An 18,822-nucleotide genomic window follows, 5' to 3' on the forward strand; every position below is an offset into this window, starting at 1 on the left:
TTGAATACCATCTACAGGGAAATAACAGCTAATTCTGACCAACTGCTATGAGTCAAATTGTCCGCTAATTAGGTGTGCATACATGTACATGTGTGTCTACATGTGTGTCTACATGTGTGTCTACAGGTGTGTATGTGCGTTTGTTTCTGTTGCTAAAAATACACCCATGAGATAGACCTGTCCTGTTTCTAGACTTAAAAGAAGCTGCAGGCCCCAAGGTGGGTGACTTCGTCCAAGCTCAGCTGCCGGTAAGAGGCAGGCTGAGAGCTGCTCCCATGAGGCTGCCCAAGGTGGCTGGGACAGTCAGCAGGGGGCACACAGAGACAGGAAGTCCAGCTCCCAGACCGCGGGTGTCCCCTGGGTGACAGAAGACAATCGCCTGGACTATGGGGATGGCGGGAAGGCGGAGAAATATGTACAGGTGGGTTGAAGAACCATTTAGGGCGGCACCAACAGATCTTCCGTGGAGATGGAGCCCCACCCCCAACACCCATGTTCCTGCCCTTGGGGTGTCGGTAGAAAAGGCCTCGAGGAGAGGCTGAGAGCAGGAGGCACTCTGAGGTGTTTGCACCTCTCCCCTGCGCCAGACAGCACCCCGTCCCCTGCGCCAGACAGCTGGGACAGGCCACTCCAGGTCGAGTTGTGGGCAGCCCCTGCCCCAGGAGAACCAGGGAGCTCAGGAGGGGGACAGAGCCAGCCCTTCTGGGCCCACACTGATCGGAAGGTGCTGGGAAGGGCTCTCTGCAGAGCAAGGCCCTGGCCACGGTGGGTAATGAAAGGCGACCGACGTTTCCCGACGTCCTGTGCTCATTGGGAGTCGCGGGCCTGGGCCACCGGGACTTCAGGGCCTGTCCTCTTGCACCCAGAGTCTCTGCAGACGTGGACACTCTCGGCAAACTTGTCGCAGACGAGGAACACACACGTAGACGCGGACTCACTTATGGGAAGGCATCCATCACTTTAAACTGCACTAATGAATAACTAATTAAGGTCGGGGAGTTCCTGTTAAATTTTCAAAACCAAATTTATCTCTTCTAAGACAATGAAACGCCATCATCCATTAAACGTGCTGGCAATTACTGCTGCCCAGGGACATTCAGAGCCACAGACAGGCTGCGGGTGAACGGCCTCCGTCCTGGGGGCCATTTCCAGATGGGGCTGGAACACGGCAGGATGGGGTCGAATCTGTACGGCCTGCATTCCTGGTCCACAGCAGCGGTGGACACTCGGATGCGGTCCCTCCAGCGTTGCTTTCCTCCCTCCCTGCGTCTGTCTGTCCCTCTGTCCTTCCTCGCTGCCCGTGCTGTGTCTGTCCTGTTCTTTCCCCCTCCTGTTCAGCGTTGCTTTGTGCTCTTCCCCAAATAATCCAGCAGAGGGCGACTGTTCTTTGCTGAAAATTTTTAAGCCTGGATGAACAGGAATGTTTTCAGCCCTGCCTGCCTCTTTCTGCTGTAACAGATACGGGATTCCCACCAGTTCCAGGGTCCAAAGATGCCCTTTCTCCCCCTCTTCCTGTTCTGCGGCCCCCACGAAGCAGGGGTGTCCCTCGGCTTGCCCCGCACGTCTCTGTGATGCCGCCTGGTTTGCGGCACCGACGCTGTGCATCTCCCGCCCAGTACGCATGCACGTAGGGAAGCTCAAGGAGGAAAAGAGCGCTTCCTTGTTCGCTTTGTCTCCCATTGCCCGATACTGTTGCTAGCTTCTGGCGCAGCCCTTAGCTGTAACAGATGCTCTCCGACGCTGGCCGAATGAATGAATGGGCACCCCTAGGTACACATGTATTGAGATTTATCTGAGAGAGATCCCTAACTGCAAAACTGCCGATCCGGTGGTCTATCCTTTAAGAATCCGATGGTTCCTGATAAACCCTCCTCTAAGTTGGCTAGGCCAATCTGCGCTCCTGTAGCGGATGAAAGAAGCACACTCCCCTGCAATTCCGTAGACTCTGTACAGTGCTAGTGTGAGTACTTTTTGCCAGTCTAATAGCCGAAGAAATCTTACTTGGTATTAAATTGTGTTTTCTAGATTGCCTGTGGGTTCAGCATGCTTTCCTGCCTCTGCTGGTCGTTTGTATTTCTTAACGGCGATGCCGACAGCTAGGCAGGCTCCAGGAGCTCCAGACGGGCCCTCTGTCCAACAGCTACAACGTGAACGGCACACTGAACAGACAGGACTCCAGCTTGATTCTCTCCTCTTTCTCTCCATTTATCCCGCAGAAGCCGTTCTTCCCGGCCCCGGGCGAGGAATTGGGGAGGTGAGTATTTTCAGTCACGTTTAGGTCACACGGACAGCGTAGACCAGAGCTCACGGGGGGCACGCCAACAGTGACGACCTGGAGAGCAGGAGAGCGAGCAGCTGGAACAGACCTGGCCAGTGCACGTCCTCATGTGATGGCCCAAACCTGGCACTGGCCTCAAGTCGGAGCCTGTCTCCCCTCCATCTGTGCTGCGGAGGGGGCCTCCTCGGGAAAGGGGGCGTGGCTAGTGTGCCTTTCCTCCTCCTCCTCCTCCTCTCCAGCTGTGCGAACTTCAGTCTCTGGCCCCCAGGGGTGGGGTGAAGCAGGGGGAAGGGAGTTACGTGGGGAGGGACACGGTGTCCTTGACCAACAGGTCCTCAGGTGAGATGGGATGACGCCTTCTCTGCTGGGCAGGGATTCGAAACAGCCCCCACCAGGGCCTCTGGTAGGTTCTTCTGGGACCCGGAACCTCTGACCCTCGTGAACACCTTGGGTCCTGCCGTCGGCTCTGAATCCTGTCCGCTGAGGCTCAGCTACCTGGGGAGACGGGCCCTGGAACAGCATTGCTTGGCCACCTCCAGAATAGACCGGGTGCTGATCTCGAGTGACCCCGGCACTTCCTGGGAGAGTGAACCAGTGCCAGGGTCCCAGCGCGCCAGCCCCTCTCCCAGCCTGATGCTCCTCCCGTGGGGAGCAGAACAGCTGTCACCCCAGTGCAGGGGACCCGCACGCCTGCTCCCCGGTCTGGGAATGCACGTCTCCTCACCAAAGGGACGGGAGAGGGTGGCAGCACTGGACAGGTCACATCCCCTGTCCCCACACGTCCTCTTGCAGCCCCTGGGCCTGGCTCCTCCTACAACCAGGGCCAGGAGCTGAGACGGGGGTGGCTGGCCTCCACACGTCCCTAGGAAGATGCCCAGCTTTCTGAGTCGTGGTGCTGCATCGGAACCTCCCAGTTAACAGGACGTCACACGGATACTGTCTCCCTGGTGCATGTGTCTTTCTTGACAGACCTTTGTCACCACACATTTTTAAATTCTTACACAATCACACTCCCCAGGATTTCCCTGGGGTGTGTCTCCTGTTCCTAGACAGCATCCCTGACCCAAGACAATACCAATCGCTGCCTCGCCTTTGTCCTAAACCTTTTCCTGTTGTTCTATTCACAGCTTACTGTCGCTCCATCTGGGATTTATATCGATGTGTTTCATAATACATTTCACCTAATTTTATTTTCTTCCCAAAAGAAAGGCAGTTGGGGCTGAAATGGCCACACTCTGCCCGCTGATGGGAAGCACAGTCTTTGTCACGGATTTGTCCTAATTGCGAAATAGGATCCAGGCCTGATCAAGCAGGTTGGTTCTCAGTGAAGGGCGGGCAGTGTATGCCAGCAGAGGCCAGACACCTGGTCACGCATCCAGTGCGTCTCTGGGCCACGTGACCCAGCGGTTTCACAGAACGGGCGCCCTGAGGACCGCAGCCCCTCACCCATTCCTGTCACCCACTCACAATGAAAAATCAGGAGACACAGACAACAGCCTTTGGCAAACTATAAAACCATGTACAAATTTATATACTATTACTTTTTAATTTTGTATTTAAAAAAAATTTTTTTTTAATCCTGAGTGAAGTGTCATTGTAAAACAGTCCTGATCGGGCAAGTCTCACATCTATTCCCAAACATCACATGCAGTGCGGTGAAAATTATCCATTGCAAATTGCTCGTTGTAAGATTAGTATTATAGAAAAGTCTACGTGGCATTCTGTTGCATTCCGATGTTACATAGTTGCATAAGTGTCAAGTCGGCAGCCAGCTGACACTGTATCAGCGTGCAGTGTCAAACAGCAACAGGGGGAAACTGTGGCAACAAGTCCGTCTGGGACGCAGCTGAGTGCGGCGCGCTGTGGCGGTGGAACAACGGGAAGAAATGACACAGGTATTGTTACAGCCGCAATAAACAGGGTTGCGTTCTCCCCGAGGGGGCAGAGCAGAGGCCAGCAATATCGGAAAATCTCATTTTGTCGGGTTCACTCTGCCGGTGGCTTCCACACGTTTTTATGTTTGGAAATTCGGCCCCCAGTAACTGCCGGAGCGGTTCTCATCGCGCCCCAGAGTCAGGCAGCGCAGCGCCAAGCGGCCTCCGGAAACGCGCCCCGGGGAGGATGAGCTCAGAGATCACACACCCGCACCGGCGTCAGCCACGCGCGTTCCTGGTAAGTTGGAGGTCAAGCTTGGCGGATAAACGGGGGGAGCCCCTTTGCGTGCACTTGCATTGCCCCGTGGTTTGGGGAGGGCCCTAGGGGCCGCTGACCGCACGTGTGTCAGCCCGGGGGTCAGCGTGGCGGCGGCAAAGCCTTGTTTTGTTAAACAAACACACGTGCCAGACAGCGATGTGCACGGACGAGGAGGCCCGGGGCTCGCCCTCACTGGAGAGGGCTGAGGGCCAGAGGAAGGAGCCGGTCGCTGCACTCCGGTGGCTGCGGCGGCCACGGGCAGGGGGACCACATTCTATTCTGTCCCTCAGCCCGTGGTGCCCGTTCGGTGCCCAGTGAGAGGTGCCAGGCAGTCAACGGGCATCGGAGCTTGAAACTCAGGGAACGGCAGGGCTCGAGGTGCGTGTTTGGGCGCCATCAATCTGTGCAGAGGCCACTGCCCTCGCCTGTGCCGCTTCCTCCCCCGTACTGACCCCCAGGGTCCGCAAACGAGTTGGCAAGGTCAAGGGAATACTGGGTACCAGGTTTCTCAGAGTCTCGTCCAGCAAAGAGCCAAATCGGAATTACCTTGGCGTTGGCGTGCAGTTCGGCACTCGATGTCCCAATGTCAGGCGCTTCCGTGGGATGTGGCACACGGCAGGGCCACAGGGTCAGGGCCGCGGGCCAGCGCCGCGATGCCGAGGCCCCCCACGCCAGGCTGCTCTGCCTCCGCGGTGACGGGCATCCTGAGCCTTCGGAGGGGAAGGCAGCAGCCAACCACAGCACGATGCTGCAGGGGCCGGCCAACCACAGCACGCTGCCCTTGCCGCCGAGCATCGGTAACCTGGGGCATCTTCCCGTAGTGTCTTTTCCGTCGTCTTTGTTGTTGCCTTCGTTTCAAGCCCCTGCAATGTGGCTCGGCCCGGCTGTCCTGACAGAACGCGGTGGAATCCCGGGTTCTCACGCTGGCCGCCAGAGGAACCCTGCGTGCGGACTCCCCCTGCCAGCTCGCGTTCGGAGGTGAGGCTCCATCTGCATTTCCTACCGGCTCCTCGGCGGCGCCCGACACTCCGACCGCCCCGGTGGCGAGGAACAGGCTCCCGTTCTGAGTCTCCCTCCAGCGAGGGCCTCCCAGCCCCTCACGGTGCCCGCACGCAGTTTGATTTCCATTACCTGCGGCTCCATCTGCCTGCTCTGTTTTATGTCTAAAGGAAGAGACTAATGAGAGTAAACAGCTGGGCTCTGCATTTCATTTGTGAAAATTTAGAAAAATCCAATTTTATATGGTTTCATGGGAACTTTATTATATTCTCAAGGAAAGAAACTTTTATCCTAATAATCTTTAAGTACCGTATATTTCCCCAACATGTGCAGATGTGAAAAAGATCTTCTCAAATGAAGTGCTCCGATGAAAACATTTTCAGCACCCAGAATAAGTTGCTACCAGTTGTTAGTCCTGTGCCCTGTGCCAGGTTGTTCCCATTCTGAATACAGTAACTCTAAAAGTATGGTAAACCTGAACGGGTTATCTACAGGAAACGACAGGTGCAAAGGTAGAACTAGGCTACTTGAGTGTTGCTATTAATTTGTTCTATTATTAGGTAAAGCGCCGTTTTGAAAGCTCACACAGATGCATTCGCTAGTCGCTCCTCACGCAGGATTGCCTGGAATTAGGTAAGAGAGCTCACTATCGCCCCCATCTGGCTCGCCCAGAGAGTGCGGGCTTAGGGCCCGAGCTGCCCCCTTCCCCCTCCAGGTCTGGGGTGACATCCCAGACACCAAGCAGCCTCCTCAGAGCTGTGACCAGGCTTTTCCCGCCCGATTGGCGCTTCCTGCTTCCTCGCTGTTTCTGCAGGGCTCACGAACAGCCCTAGGAGCACCTTTCTGGGTGCACCAAACCTGTTGTTCATAAAATTACAGAGCGTATTATTCGTGGCCCTTCTGGTGCAAGAGGCTGGAAACCCACCTCGCGCTGGTGTAAGCAGACACGTGAGTGCAGGTGGGCGGGTGTTCCTGGCCTGCATCACGGAAGACTCCCGAATAGAAAATCTCCAGGTAGAGCGGACCCGGGGTGGCAATGACGTCATCAAGACCAGGCGTGTCCCCAGGCTGTGGCTCTGCTCCTCCGTGCCTGGGCCCCCAGAGCTCCAGGCCTCCGGTTCGGGTCCCCTGTCCAGGAGAGTGGCTCTGGGGGGGTGATGACTGACTGAGGGCCTGGGGAGGGGCCGCACTGCCCTGCGGCTGGGGCAAGGGGCCCCCTCCCTGGCTGCCCTGCCCCGGAGGCTCGGCCCACCGCACACACTGGAGGAAGGCAGGGTTGGCCCCGTCTCTACCGAAAGGCCACAGCATTGAGAACTGCCAGGAGCATTCAGCTGAGCTTCCTTCTAACCCAGCATTCCCTGAGAAGAGGTAACAGGAGTTGCTGGGCTTGGTAGTGTGCTCTCCGGGAAAGCAGGGAACCGAACCTTCGTGGGCTGGCTTGTCAATTCGTTTGCCCCCTCGACACAGGCGAGGGAGAGGGAGTGGCTGCGACGTAGACAGCCTGGAAGTTCCCAGAGCTCTGCTGCCTTGAGCTTAGGCTGTGAGGGGCTGTTGCAGCCAGCCGTCGTAATAAATTTATTATGCGGTGGTGCTCGAACATGTCCTCTGCCAGGCAGAGCCCGGATTTCTGGGCAATCATCCATTATGTATCAGCTGTACAAAGTTTTGTGCTGTTGCACTACGTTCCAAGGAAATAAAAACCCCGACAAAGAGGGCGCTGCTCTAAAAAAGGAGGAAACGTCTGTCGCCTGTGCTCAGCCCTTGGAGTTGCTCCAGCCATCGGCTGGGAATTTGGTTCGGATTCTCACAGAGCACAGGGAGCCGCTGATAGATTTCCAAAGTGAAAGTGGGGTCCAGAAGGAAGAAAGCTTTTAGTGGAGAAAAACGGAGTCTATTTCTCACTTTTAGGTCGTGAAGACCTCGGAGTCACGCAGCCCGACCCACCTCAGCACCAATGAAAGCACATCCTGGTTTTCCAATGGGGGGGGGCACGGGGGCCAGGACCAGATTGAACACCAGGGTGGCGGCAGTCACTGGGGAGCAAAGACTGCAGACCACCCTGACAGGAGCGGCTCGTCCTCGGGGCTCGCGCTCCACAAGGGGCTGGGGAAACGGACAGCAGGACGAGGGGACACAGCCCGGCGGGGGGAGTCGTGCACGGGAAAGAGAAACCGGTCTAGGAGATGAAGCATGCGGCCAGGGCGCTGAGCGGCGGAAGGCTGAGGTGCAGAGAGTGCCCCAGAGGAGCCGGGGGCTGCTGTCCACAGCTGGGGGGCAGGTTTTGAAAGGCAGGGGCCGCCATGAGGACGCTTGCTCTCGATACCTCCTCACTGAGAGTCACACGCACTCCCTGTGAGAAGCTGTCCCGTTGATGTAAATATATCTGTCTCTGCGTCTGTTTGTCTGTCTCTGTGTCTGTCTCTGTCTCTGCATCCGTCTCTGCGTCTGTCTCTCTGTGTCCATTTGTGCATCCATCTCTGCATCTGTCTCTGCGTCTTTCTCTGCATCTGTCTCTCTGTCTGTGAGTCTGTCTCTATATCCGTCCCTGCGTCTGCCTCCGGCCCCAGCGAGAGCCACGGCAGCTCCCCTGCTGGAGAAGACGAACTATGTGGGCAGCAGCCTCTTTTCTTCCATTCTCTGCATCCTTCATCTTGTCTCTCTCATTCTACCTCCTTTCTGTTTTTTTTCTTTTTAAGTTATTTTTATTCATCTATTCAATATTTATTTAATGCTGGCTAAAAAAATAAACCAACTAATTCATCTTTTAAAACACCATGTATTCTCTGCAAAGTATTTTGACAAAATCTCATTTCTACGTAGAGGGAAACACTGTAACATGGCTTGAGGATACAGTAGCAGAATAGTTGGTTTAAGATATTTTGCTTCCTTTTATTTTGAAGTAATTTCTTGTTCACAGGAAGATTAAGTTCAGCACCGAGAATTCCGCTACACTTTTCTCCCCGACTGAGGAGGAAGTGGCACAGGGTGGCTGTCCAGCCCGCCGGTCTCCAGGAGGGACAGCGCTGCCACATCCAGCCTCGGGTGGGGGGGGGGGGCAAAGGCCTGCCGTTCCGAGGTGGCGCATGACCAGCAAGCTCAGGACACAAGTCCCACAGCTCCCGGGAGGTCCACACTGACTCTCGGATCCCAGTCCAGCCCGAGCGCAGCCGGACAGCCAGGGAGGGCACTGGGGTTGCTCAGGCCATCCTGCCCCCACTGCCCCCTCTGCACCTGGAGTGCCCGCGGCTCTCATATGCACTGCAGCCTCGTGAGTCCGCTGCTGCGGGCCGCCCGCCGCCCAGGGTAACGCACCCCCCTGGGCATCTGGAAGTCAGCTCTCTGGTCACAGCCTGTAAACCAGGAGGCTCCGGAGGGAGGAAAGCAGCCAGCCTTGCCGAAGTAATCACACGCATTCGCATTCGAATCTCCGAGTTAGGCTTGCCTTGGTCTGCGAAGTTTGGATCATGAATAAGTTGTTCCAGTGACCCCCATGTACTGTGACCTGCCCTTGGCCAGCTGCCGTCTGAGGGACCGGACCAGCACACCCGGGTTCATCCGCGTGCCCATCGCTCACGTGACACCCACGTCCAAACTGTTTCGTGCACTGATTGCAACTTACAATCAAAACACAGTTTTTAAGCTAATAGCCATATTTTTCAACAGAGGCATAAGGAGACTCTGATGAATTAACTTACTTATTATAACTCCCTTCCATTCCTAATGGCTTATTTTCTTTCTAAGGAGTAAGTCTGAGAACGATTTTAAGCCAAACGCTGCAATCTTGGGTAGTTTTTAAAGAATTGTCTTTGGTAACTATTTGCGTAATATTGCCACTGCCAGAAATACAATGTTTTTTCTTGTCTATGAGCATCTTTAGTGCCTTCTGCTCAATTAAAAGGAAGAGCTAACCACTTAATGAAAAAATCTCACCGCTAGGAATTTACCCCACAAGTAGATATATTTGCAACTGTAGACTTAACAAATGGGTTGGGTTACTGGGTGCAACATTATTTCCAGCAGCGAAGACTCACGGACGGGCCCAGAGGGCCTGTCAGCGGCAGACTGGTTCCCGTAGACCCGGCACAGCCACAGCGGGACAAGGGCTGTGGGAAAGGAGTGAGTGGATGTGCCCGGCGCCGTGAAGACCTCCTGAAATATCCTGTGAGATGCAAACAAGTGAAGGGGAACATCAGTTAGAGCGGGGAGACAGCCACGTCCCAGGAACCTACACGCTGCCGGTCCTCGTCAACCCTGGAGCGGCAGCACGCCGGCAAAGCGTCCGTATATGTCCCACGTGCGCAAGAAGACACAGCGAATGCGTGAAGAGGCGCGGGCGGCAGTTTTCACCTTTCCCCAGATACGGTTCTCTTGTGGAGAGAGACACGGGGACTGAAGCCACCACGGGGTCCCGCGGCCCACCCCCGGGCGTGAGTGAAAGCAAGCGGCCTGCCTACACTGAGGTTCGGAGTGGACCTGCATGGTGAGGACCCCCACGCAAGGCTGAGGGCAGGAGGACAGGCACGACTGGGGACACTGTTTGGCAAAGTCCACTCGAGTTAAACGTGGGTGCACTCTACAACCCCCCAAAATGAGCACACGCCCAACAAACGACGGGCAGGAGTGTGCTCCTGGCACCTTTACTCGCGACGACCCCCGACGGGGAAAAGCAAGGACACGCTCACCCACAGCAGAGCAGGCAGCTACCTGCGGGCTCAGAGAGCCCTGTGCAGCAGTGACGTGGAAGCAGCCACTGTCACACATGCAAGTGACTGTCACAGAGCATCCCCCTGGGGAGAGCCAGACGCAGGAGACCCATTCTGCGCAGGTGCAAGGCCACCCCGCAGTCACGGCAGGCACTGCTGGTGAGCCGAGCAGGGAACAAGCAGCGGCTCCGAGGAGGGCGGGGCGTTAGCAGGACGGGGAGGGCAGGGGAGATGCGGGGGACGGAGTCCCCCCAGGGCGAGGGCCTGACAAGGAGGGTCTGACCGGCACGCGTTTATTCACCCTACAAGAGCGTGCAGTGCCCCGGCCCTGCCACGTGTCTGCACACGCTCACTCTGCCACGCTGTTTTCTCTCGCACACTCCCTGCGTGAAGCCTGATGTCTGGGGGGGGGGGCCCTCTGCCCGGGCCCACCCGCCCGCCAGTCTCCCAGACACGGCCAGCAGCCCGGGGGGCAGGGAGTGCTCGCTCGCTTGCGCCGGCTCCTCGCAATTCCTGAGGCAGCTCACGGTGTCCTGACGCGTGGGTGGGGACAGGACCGTGGGGACCCTGTGTGAAGGGCGTGGGGGGAGCGCTGGCTGCTTGACACAACGGCTGCTTCCCATTTTGCAAAGTGTTCCATGATGCAATCCCGTTACATTTGAATTGCAGATAATAATAGATAAAAGTTTAAATGGGTTATATTTTAATTAATTTCAACTAGCATTTCAGCAAGAGCAAAAATAAGGTGGGTAAAAATATCTGCTCGTCAATTTTTTACTGACATTTCCATGTTGGTTCTGTGGTGCTTTATTTAAAAAGGGAAAAATGCAGTTGGCATTTGAGCATATATGTGTTCAGATTTAAAATGTCGGCTATTTTTTCCGTGAAGAGCAGCAGTTCCGGCGTGTCCTGTGTCCTGTGCTGGTGAGGCACGCCTTACGTAACAAAGACGGGTCGTTGCAGAAACACAGAGCACGGTTTTAAAGCAGCTCTTGCATTTCTTGTGGCCCTTTACCAAGAACGAGCAGAAACGCCCACTAGGGGTCTCCCCACCCTGGGTGATTTCTGATTCCTGCTGGGAGCTGGGATGGCGTGAAGTCAGTCCCTGCGTGGTTCTGGGAGCTGGGGAAGGTGTGCTGCCTCTGACCCCACAGAGAACACCTGGGCGGGCGGTGCCTCCTGCATGTACACTGGAGAACGTGAGCGGCGCCCCATTCTGGGGCTCCTCCCACAAGTGTCCACACTCTCAAGTGAGGCTGCAAAGTCAGTGACCACCCCACACTGGTGTGGCCTCAGGGGGCTGGCTTGCAGAAAACCCCGCAGCTGGTCGACTGGAAATAATTATTATGATAGGAGCTTCCAGCCCTGCTCTTATGAAATCACAGGGAATGGATACAGATTTTAATGCAAAGGAATGACTTTCACACACAAACTCTAGAGATGCCTTTTTCCTCTTCTGATACATTAACTTTCTCCATTACATCAAGCTCATTTCCGAAAGCCTAAGGTGCGGCGTGCACCCAGAGCTCGGTGCGGCGCGGGATTTGACACGACCAGTTGCAAGTGTGTGGGTGAAGCCAGGCGGAGAGCGTCCCCAGCAGACACCGTCCCCAGCGGACACTCACTGACTGCCCTCCATGGTCCGGCTCTACAGCGGGAAATGAGTGTGCCATCAAGGGTTAGTTGTCCTAGGACCCGCCCACAGCCTGCGCCCAACCCTGGCTCGAGGGGAGACAGGGCTGGTTACCCATGGGCAGGGTGCTCTCCTGAGCTGTGGCCCCTGCCCTACATGGGAGGGTGGTCACCCAGCGTGTGACTAATTCTTCAATGTGGCCCAAAGGACCCGCAAGCCAAATAAAGAGAGAAAGCGTCGCCCATGAAGTGCGGGATCGTAGAACTGCATAGGGGGCGTGGACGGGAAAACAGCATCGGAACCCACTGCCTTTCAACAAAGCCCTGTGCAGGCCTGCACCAGACGTGCTGTCGCCGTGCCGCTGCTGACCGAAGGCCACAGCCAGGGCACTGAGGGTGGGGGCCCAGAACCAGCGGCTCTCAGGGGCACGCCGTCAGGACGTGGAACCTCCCGGCATCCCATGTGCCCGTCCGTCCTGTCCCCAAGGTGCGGTGGGTGGGAACGGACACGCGGACTGGGGTCCCAAGGCAAGGACCCTCCTCTCCGCAGGCTGATGGCGGTGACCAGGGCGGCAAGCTCTCTCTCCTACGTGACGACAGCACGCTGTCTGTGGACCACTCTGCACAGCCACGGCTTCCGGGAATGGTGGGCTGCGTTGTCACGCGGGGGCCGCGTGCACTGTGCAGAGACGTCAGCGCAGCGCTGTGTGAAACGTCAGGGCCACTCTGTCGTCCCCACCAGGGCCCTGGCCCGTGAAACATCGGGCCGGGTTCAAAATGGTTGTGTGTGGCAATGTTCGTTGAAGGAAGAGCTCTCGTGATTGATTCATCAGAGGAGCCAGGCGACCGCGGCGGTTTTCCCGTGTGTTAACTGACAGCGAGAACCCATGTGACGTCGAGATCCCCACCCGCTGCCTTGCACCCCCCCCCACCACACTCCTGCAGAAGGACTCTGCACCGTTTGCTCTGTTTCCTGCCTCTCTGTTTAACTGTTACTGTAATGCTGGCTGTTACCCGCGGAGTGGATTTCTGACCCACTCATTGGCCCTGGCTCACAGTCTGGACACCCCTTCCGCTGAGAAGGGCGTGCGGTGTGAACGCGTGTTTGGGGACACAGGAAGTCTGTGGGAGACTCACAGCGACAGCAGCAGCAGCTCTCTGAGTGAGGGGTTGTGCCGGTCCTTGCGTCCTTTATTAGCTCATCTTCCTTCAGGAAGAGTGACGGGAGACAAACTGCAGCTCACCCGAGAAACGCTCCCACCTTCTCCTGACGATCTCGACTCCCAGCGGCGCCCTCCCCCACCGGGGGGCTAGCCCGTGAGTTTTCCTGCGGCCATGAGGACATCCCCAGTCTCTTCCTATCTGACTCAGAGAATCGCAAAAAGGAGGGGGGCGGGTGGTGTGACTCTCCTGCAGCTGACCGAGACTGTGCTTTTTAGTGCTTTGCCCGAGGTACCTGTGTGTGTGTGTGTGTGTGTGTGCGCGCGCGCGCGCACACATGAAGCGCGGTTGAGGGGGGCGCCGAGGACGGACACTGCAGTCTCTCGGCCGTGGGCTCCGTCACAGCCACCGAGGGCGCGATGCGGGTGCTGGGCCGTGTTCGAGCGCAACTTCATTCGTGGAATGAAATGTGAGTTTTATTTAATTTTCACGTGTCACAAAACACCACTCTCTCCCTGATCTCTTTAGCCACTTGGAATCACAAACACCATCATTAGCTCCGGGCCCCCGGCCGCCCATGTTCCCCCGCGGACCGGAAGGGCCGGGCTGCCCAGAGTGGCGCGCGGAGGTCTCCTTTCTCTCCGTGAGCCCCTTGCCGGCCCGGGCCCCCCACCCGCGCCCGTTCCAGAAATCGCTTGCCAAGCCTGTGTGAGGCTGAGCCGCTGGGCCGAGTGCAGGCTGGAGGCCGCTGCCCACCACATCAGCCTGAGACAGCGCAGCTCACAACTGTCTTCCACACGCACCTTCTATGTAAAGGGCAAAATATACATTTCTAAAAACGAAGACCACAGACCTGAATAAACAGTAATTTAAAATAAAATTATAACTTGTTCCTACCTCCATTCTTGGTAAGTTAATGCTGAGAAAAGAATTAAAGGATTTTTTTAAGTGATTATTTAAGGATTTTAGAGATCGCAAACTATTTTTCTGCTTCTGGGTCCCACAGAACTTCAACTGCTCTAAATGGAAGACTTTGTGAAAAGACTCCAAGATACACAAAATATAAATACAAGTTCCTCCTCGTTCTCAAGACGGCTATTCTCAATTGTCACATCGTTAAATGTCAATGAAACATTTTGCTTCAGCCCTAAGGGTGCTGGTTCTGGGAAGAGTCCTTGATCTTGCAGAAAATGATTAGATGCTCTGGGTTCCCCGTATGTTTCTACAATTTTGTTTTGAAACAAAAAGGTACACGTTTTATATATGGACGTGAAAGTCAGTACGTATCTGCGCCTGAGTGTCCAGTCACTGCCTGCGTCTTCCTCTCGCGAAGCCCTGCGGCCCGTGTGCCCACGGAGGGCTGCTCTGCCCAGCCAGCGGTGCGGTGCGGTGGAGGAGCGTTCGATCTGGGGGCCGGGAACCCAGGCGGGCCTGGAAAGAAGGCAAGTTTTTTGCCTTAACACCGATGGTGACGTTTTCTTCCACCTTCGCCATCACTTCTCATAATGCAGAGTGCAGCCACTGGTTATGAATATGCTAATCCCATTTCCGAGCCTCAAACAGCCACCTTCGGGGGCGCAGGGAGCAGAGAAGAAGAGGAGACGAGCGCGCCCCGGAGAGATTCACCAGACACAGCACTCGCGCGAAAGCTCTGGCGCTGGTGGCTGGAGGAGGAGGAAATCAACCCCGTGTGTTCAAAAGCACAGGAAACGCAGAGCAAAGCCTCCTTCCAGAACCGAAGGAAGCTTGGTTTCCATCCGCCTCCAAGAGATGGCCCGAGGATCTCCCTTTACTGGGGTCCCCGCCGCCGCCCCTGCGAGCAGCTCTCCGGGGCCTGCGGGGGCGCAACCAGGAGATCAGACCCGCACTCAAGAGGATGCGGCGACCCGCGCGCTTTCTGCGCATTTGCAGCGGGGCCTCACCGGGCTGCGGGCTGCTGAGCGCGGCGCCCGCCTCCACGCGGCGGATAGTTCCGGCTGAACAAGAAGGGCGAACGCACACCTAACCCGTGCGCTCAGCACAGTCCAGGCTATTAACTCCGGTTCCTCTGAGTCGCCGAACCGCGAGGGCGAAGAGCACAAACAAGTGTGACACTAACGAGGAGAGGCGCGCGCCTCGGCGGATCCACTGAAGGAGCGCAGGCCCCAGCGCAGAGAAGGAGCCGCCCTGCCCAGCGGAAGGGCGGCGTAAAGTCAGCAGCTACGGTCCTTTCAGCAACACCTGCGCTCGCAGCTGCCTGGAATAAAGAATCTTCAAAAATCACAGGATCGTGTTTATCCGAGGATTGGCCGGGGCGGGGGGGATCCCCACAGTTACGAGGCCGAAGTGAACCTCGCTATACTTGACATTACATAATAGTAATCTCCATTAAAATATTCCTGCTACTCAACGCTCTTTTGTATCTTTGCTGAGTCTACTATCCGAACTGAAGGCGACACAAAGCAACTTTAAGGCGAAATTGTGAATCTTGCAACCAATGCAGGATTTCAGGAAGTTACTGAAAGTGATGTTGGAGAATTTCTTTAACCCTCGAGACACTTAAAAATAGAATTTTAACCCAGCTAAAGCATAGACTGACTAAATATGTAATCAGTGTCAGAGAGAGTGACACCGTTATCATTCAGAAGGAAATTACTTAAGTGTAAAAAGATTCACAGAGGCCCCTGGGAAAGCTCGAGAAGTCCTTGAATGTTTCTGAAAACACAATGTTCTGTATCATTTGCTGTGAGACTCAAAAGCCAAGAATGTCCTTTCACAGCATCAACGTTTTCTCACAAATAATATTGAAGCAAAGAATAAATGTAACTCAGATCTTTCTTATTCCAGGAGTCAGCTTCCCGTTGCTATTTCCACCTACATTTGTAAAAGTCAAATACAAAAATATAAAATAGAAAACATGGAAAAGTCGAATAAAGCAAACACTTATATAAAAACACTATATAAATAGAGTGAACATAGAATACAAAACAAACATCTTCCTACCGCCGCCCCCTTGGGCTCCCACTCTGGTCTGGGACATGCCCACCGCCCGGCAGCGAAGACCCTCCTAGGCCGCGGAGCTTCCCACCTCTGGGAAGGTTTGCCCCCACCCCTCACGACCTCCTCCGCCCACGCCCACTAGCTGAAAGCGGGGCTTCCCCACTTTTGCAAAAAATAATAATAATTAATTTATCATAATTTCATTGTCCAGTGCAACAAAAAATGAAAGAAGCAGCCAGAAATGACCTGCAGGAGACGGCTGGTCCCTGGCCTCACTGCCCCGCACGCCCCCCTCACTGGGCTGCGCCGGGCCCCACGCCAGGGCGTCCTCCTGGATTCCGGGCCCCAAACACCCCCCCCCCCGGGGACCCTCCCACAGCCGGGGGTGGAGAAGCCTCCTCCCTTCCTCATTCAACCAGCGTGGAAAGTGGTTTCACCGTGCTTCGTGCGAACCACCTTCCTCGTCTCTTCATTTTCGTGACGGCACAACCCGGACACGTGTATCTGGACCCTGCACTGACCCCTAACAGGTCCTCCGCCTCCTTTCGCTCCCTTCCCAGGGGCCTCCTCCCCTGCGGCCACACGCAGAACCGTGGTCCGCACCCACCCTTTCTCGTGCTCCTGCGCGGAGCCCGGCCATCGCCGCGCGCCGCCAGGCCCGAGCCCTTCCGCGTTCTCGGGTACAATCTCTCAGCGTCGCCGCGTCACACTTCACAGGGAAGGGGTGACCCGTAACCGGGGTGCAGCACGCACCTGTCCTCACCGGTCCTTCCTGGTGCTCCGCGTCAGGAAGAGCAGAGACCCAGGTGCGGACAGTTGCGGGCCAGCACCCCGCGGGCTTCCGCGGAGACAGCCCGGGCTGGGCGGAGTGTGTGCCGCTCAATGCGGTGGGTCACTGTGACCTTGGCCAGACCAGCCAAGTCGCTGGCCAGGGGAGAAGTGATGTTTGCCTTGCAGTTACCATGAGACAAAATGCAGGTGTGGGGTCGTCTTGTCGTCGGTGGAAGCTTAGCCATGCAGCTGCTGGCGGCAGAACGCGGGGCTGCGGCCCGCTGCCGGGCTCCCGGCGAGGCTGACCTCTCTGCCCCCGCGGCCCTGGCGGAACCTCCACCCCCTTCAAGGCACAGCGCTCGGCACCTGCTCCGAGAGCCCTCTCCCGACGCTCCCAGGCCGAGCTCCGCATTCTCACGCTCGCTCATGCCCCGCGGGGGGAGTTCCGCGTCCCCGTGAAAGGAGCGTCAGTCCGTTTCCCGGACTTCAGGGCGTACCCGTAAAACGCGCTCTCGACATCGAGGTTGTTTGGACCTGCAGGTCCTCCGTGCCCTGCACCGAACTTGGCTCGCAGCTATGGGGGGTCCGAGGGACTTAGGGGGCGACCAGGGAAAGGGCTGTGTCCACGAGTCACATACAGTGCGGTCTACGGAGAGGTGTTTGCAGGGGGCTGCAGGAGAGGCGGAGTCCCTCAAAGCCGAGACAGACCAGAGGCGCCACAGGAGGCGGAGGCGGAGGGAGGGCTCCTGGGGAGCGCGGCTGGGAGGGGCGGCGCGCCGGCTTTTGGCAGCACCGCCCGGGCCCTGGGCCAGAGCTCCGAGCCGGGTAGCCGTTTGGGCCTTGAAACTTCAAGGCTCCACTTATCAACGAGAAGCAGCTGCCAGGGCAGCAAAGCAGGCAGGTCCTCGGTGGGTGGAAACCTGCGTGTCTGGGCTATTTTAAAAATAACTGCATGGGCAGGAATTTGCGTTTGGTGCCAACCAGCTTTTGAACTAAGGGGCCTCAGCCGCCGTGAGGAAATAATCACCCCAGAGGCCAGCGCGCAGAGGCCACCTTTGGCTCCTTCATGCGACAGGACTGGTTCCCAGTAACTGCTGAACTTAGAAGAAGTGACCGACTGTACTTTTGCTGCAGGCTCCAGAGTTCCCAGGGGAACGCCCCGTTTTAACTGAGGTCCCATTCGGAGCTCAGGAGCAGAGACCTGCTCCTTTGTTCACCTCCGTGGGGCCGCCGACACGTCCCGCTCTGAGAGTCCGACGTTGGAGCTGCTCTGGCGAGAGAGGCCCCAGCCTTGCCCTGGCTGGCTCCTCCGCAGGCGCCGGCCCTCGCCCAGGGGCCGCACTGACGCGCATCCGCAACTTTGAACCAACCAGTGACCCCAAACTTCCCAAGGCGCACGTTGGTTGAGTAGGATCTTCAGAACAGGTGGCCCTCAAAAGAATGATTTCCTGGAGGAGAAAAGCTTCATCACAACCCGTTTGGACATATTTAACTAGAGTTAAGAGTTCTTAAGTAAAGACATGTGAGGCCTTTTAGGAAGTTAAATATCGAATCAAAACTTTATATGTAAACACAACCTAACGCAGGCAAGTTGAGGTTATTAGAAAACACAGAATGCCTGAAGGATTACCTCCTTCACAAAAAGGCCTATTCTTTGTTTAACATTTACTGACTTCACGGAAAGACGGGAAGGGAGGGCGAGAGAAATGCTGATTTGTGGTTCCACTTAGGGGAGGCATCACTGGTTGCTTCTCCTACACGCCCTGGCTGGCCGGGATGGAACCCGGAACCCTGGACAACACTCTAACCAACTGAGCTACCCAGCCAGGGCCCAAAATGCCTATTCTAACTTGTTAAGCCAGAAAATGAGGAGGAGGAAGAGCAGGAAGTGGAGGAGGAGAAGGATGGGTGGGGGAATAGATAATATTTATTTCACAGTTACTGTGTGCTAGGTGGAATGCTCTGCATTTTACCCACATTCTTTAATTTAATTCTCCTAACAGCTCTCCAAGGGTGAGGTCACTGCCACCTCACCAAGCACGAATGAGGCTCTGAGAGGATAAGCTGCACCCAGCACGGGAACAAGGTCCTCTGACTCAGCCGCCA

Source organism: Desmodus rotundus, chromosome 8 (genome assembly GCF_022682495.2).
Source record: "Desmodus rotundus isolate HL8 chromosome 8, HLdesRot8A.1, whole genome shotgun sequence".
Classification (NCBI taxonomy): Eukaryota; Metazoa; Chordata; class Mammalia; order Chiroptera; family Phyllostomidae; genus Desmodus; species Desmodus rotundus.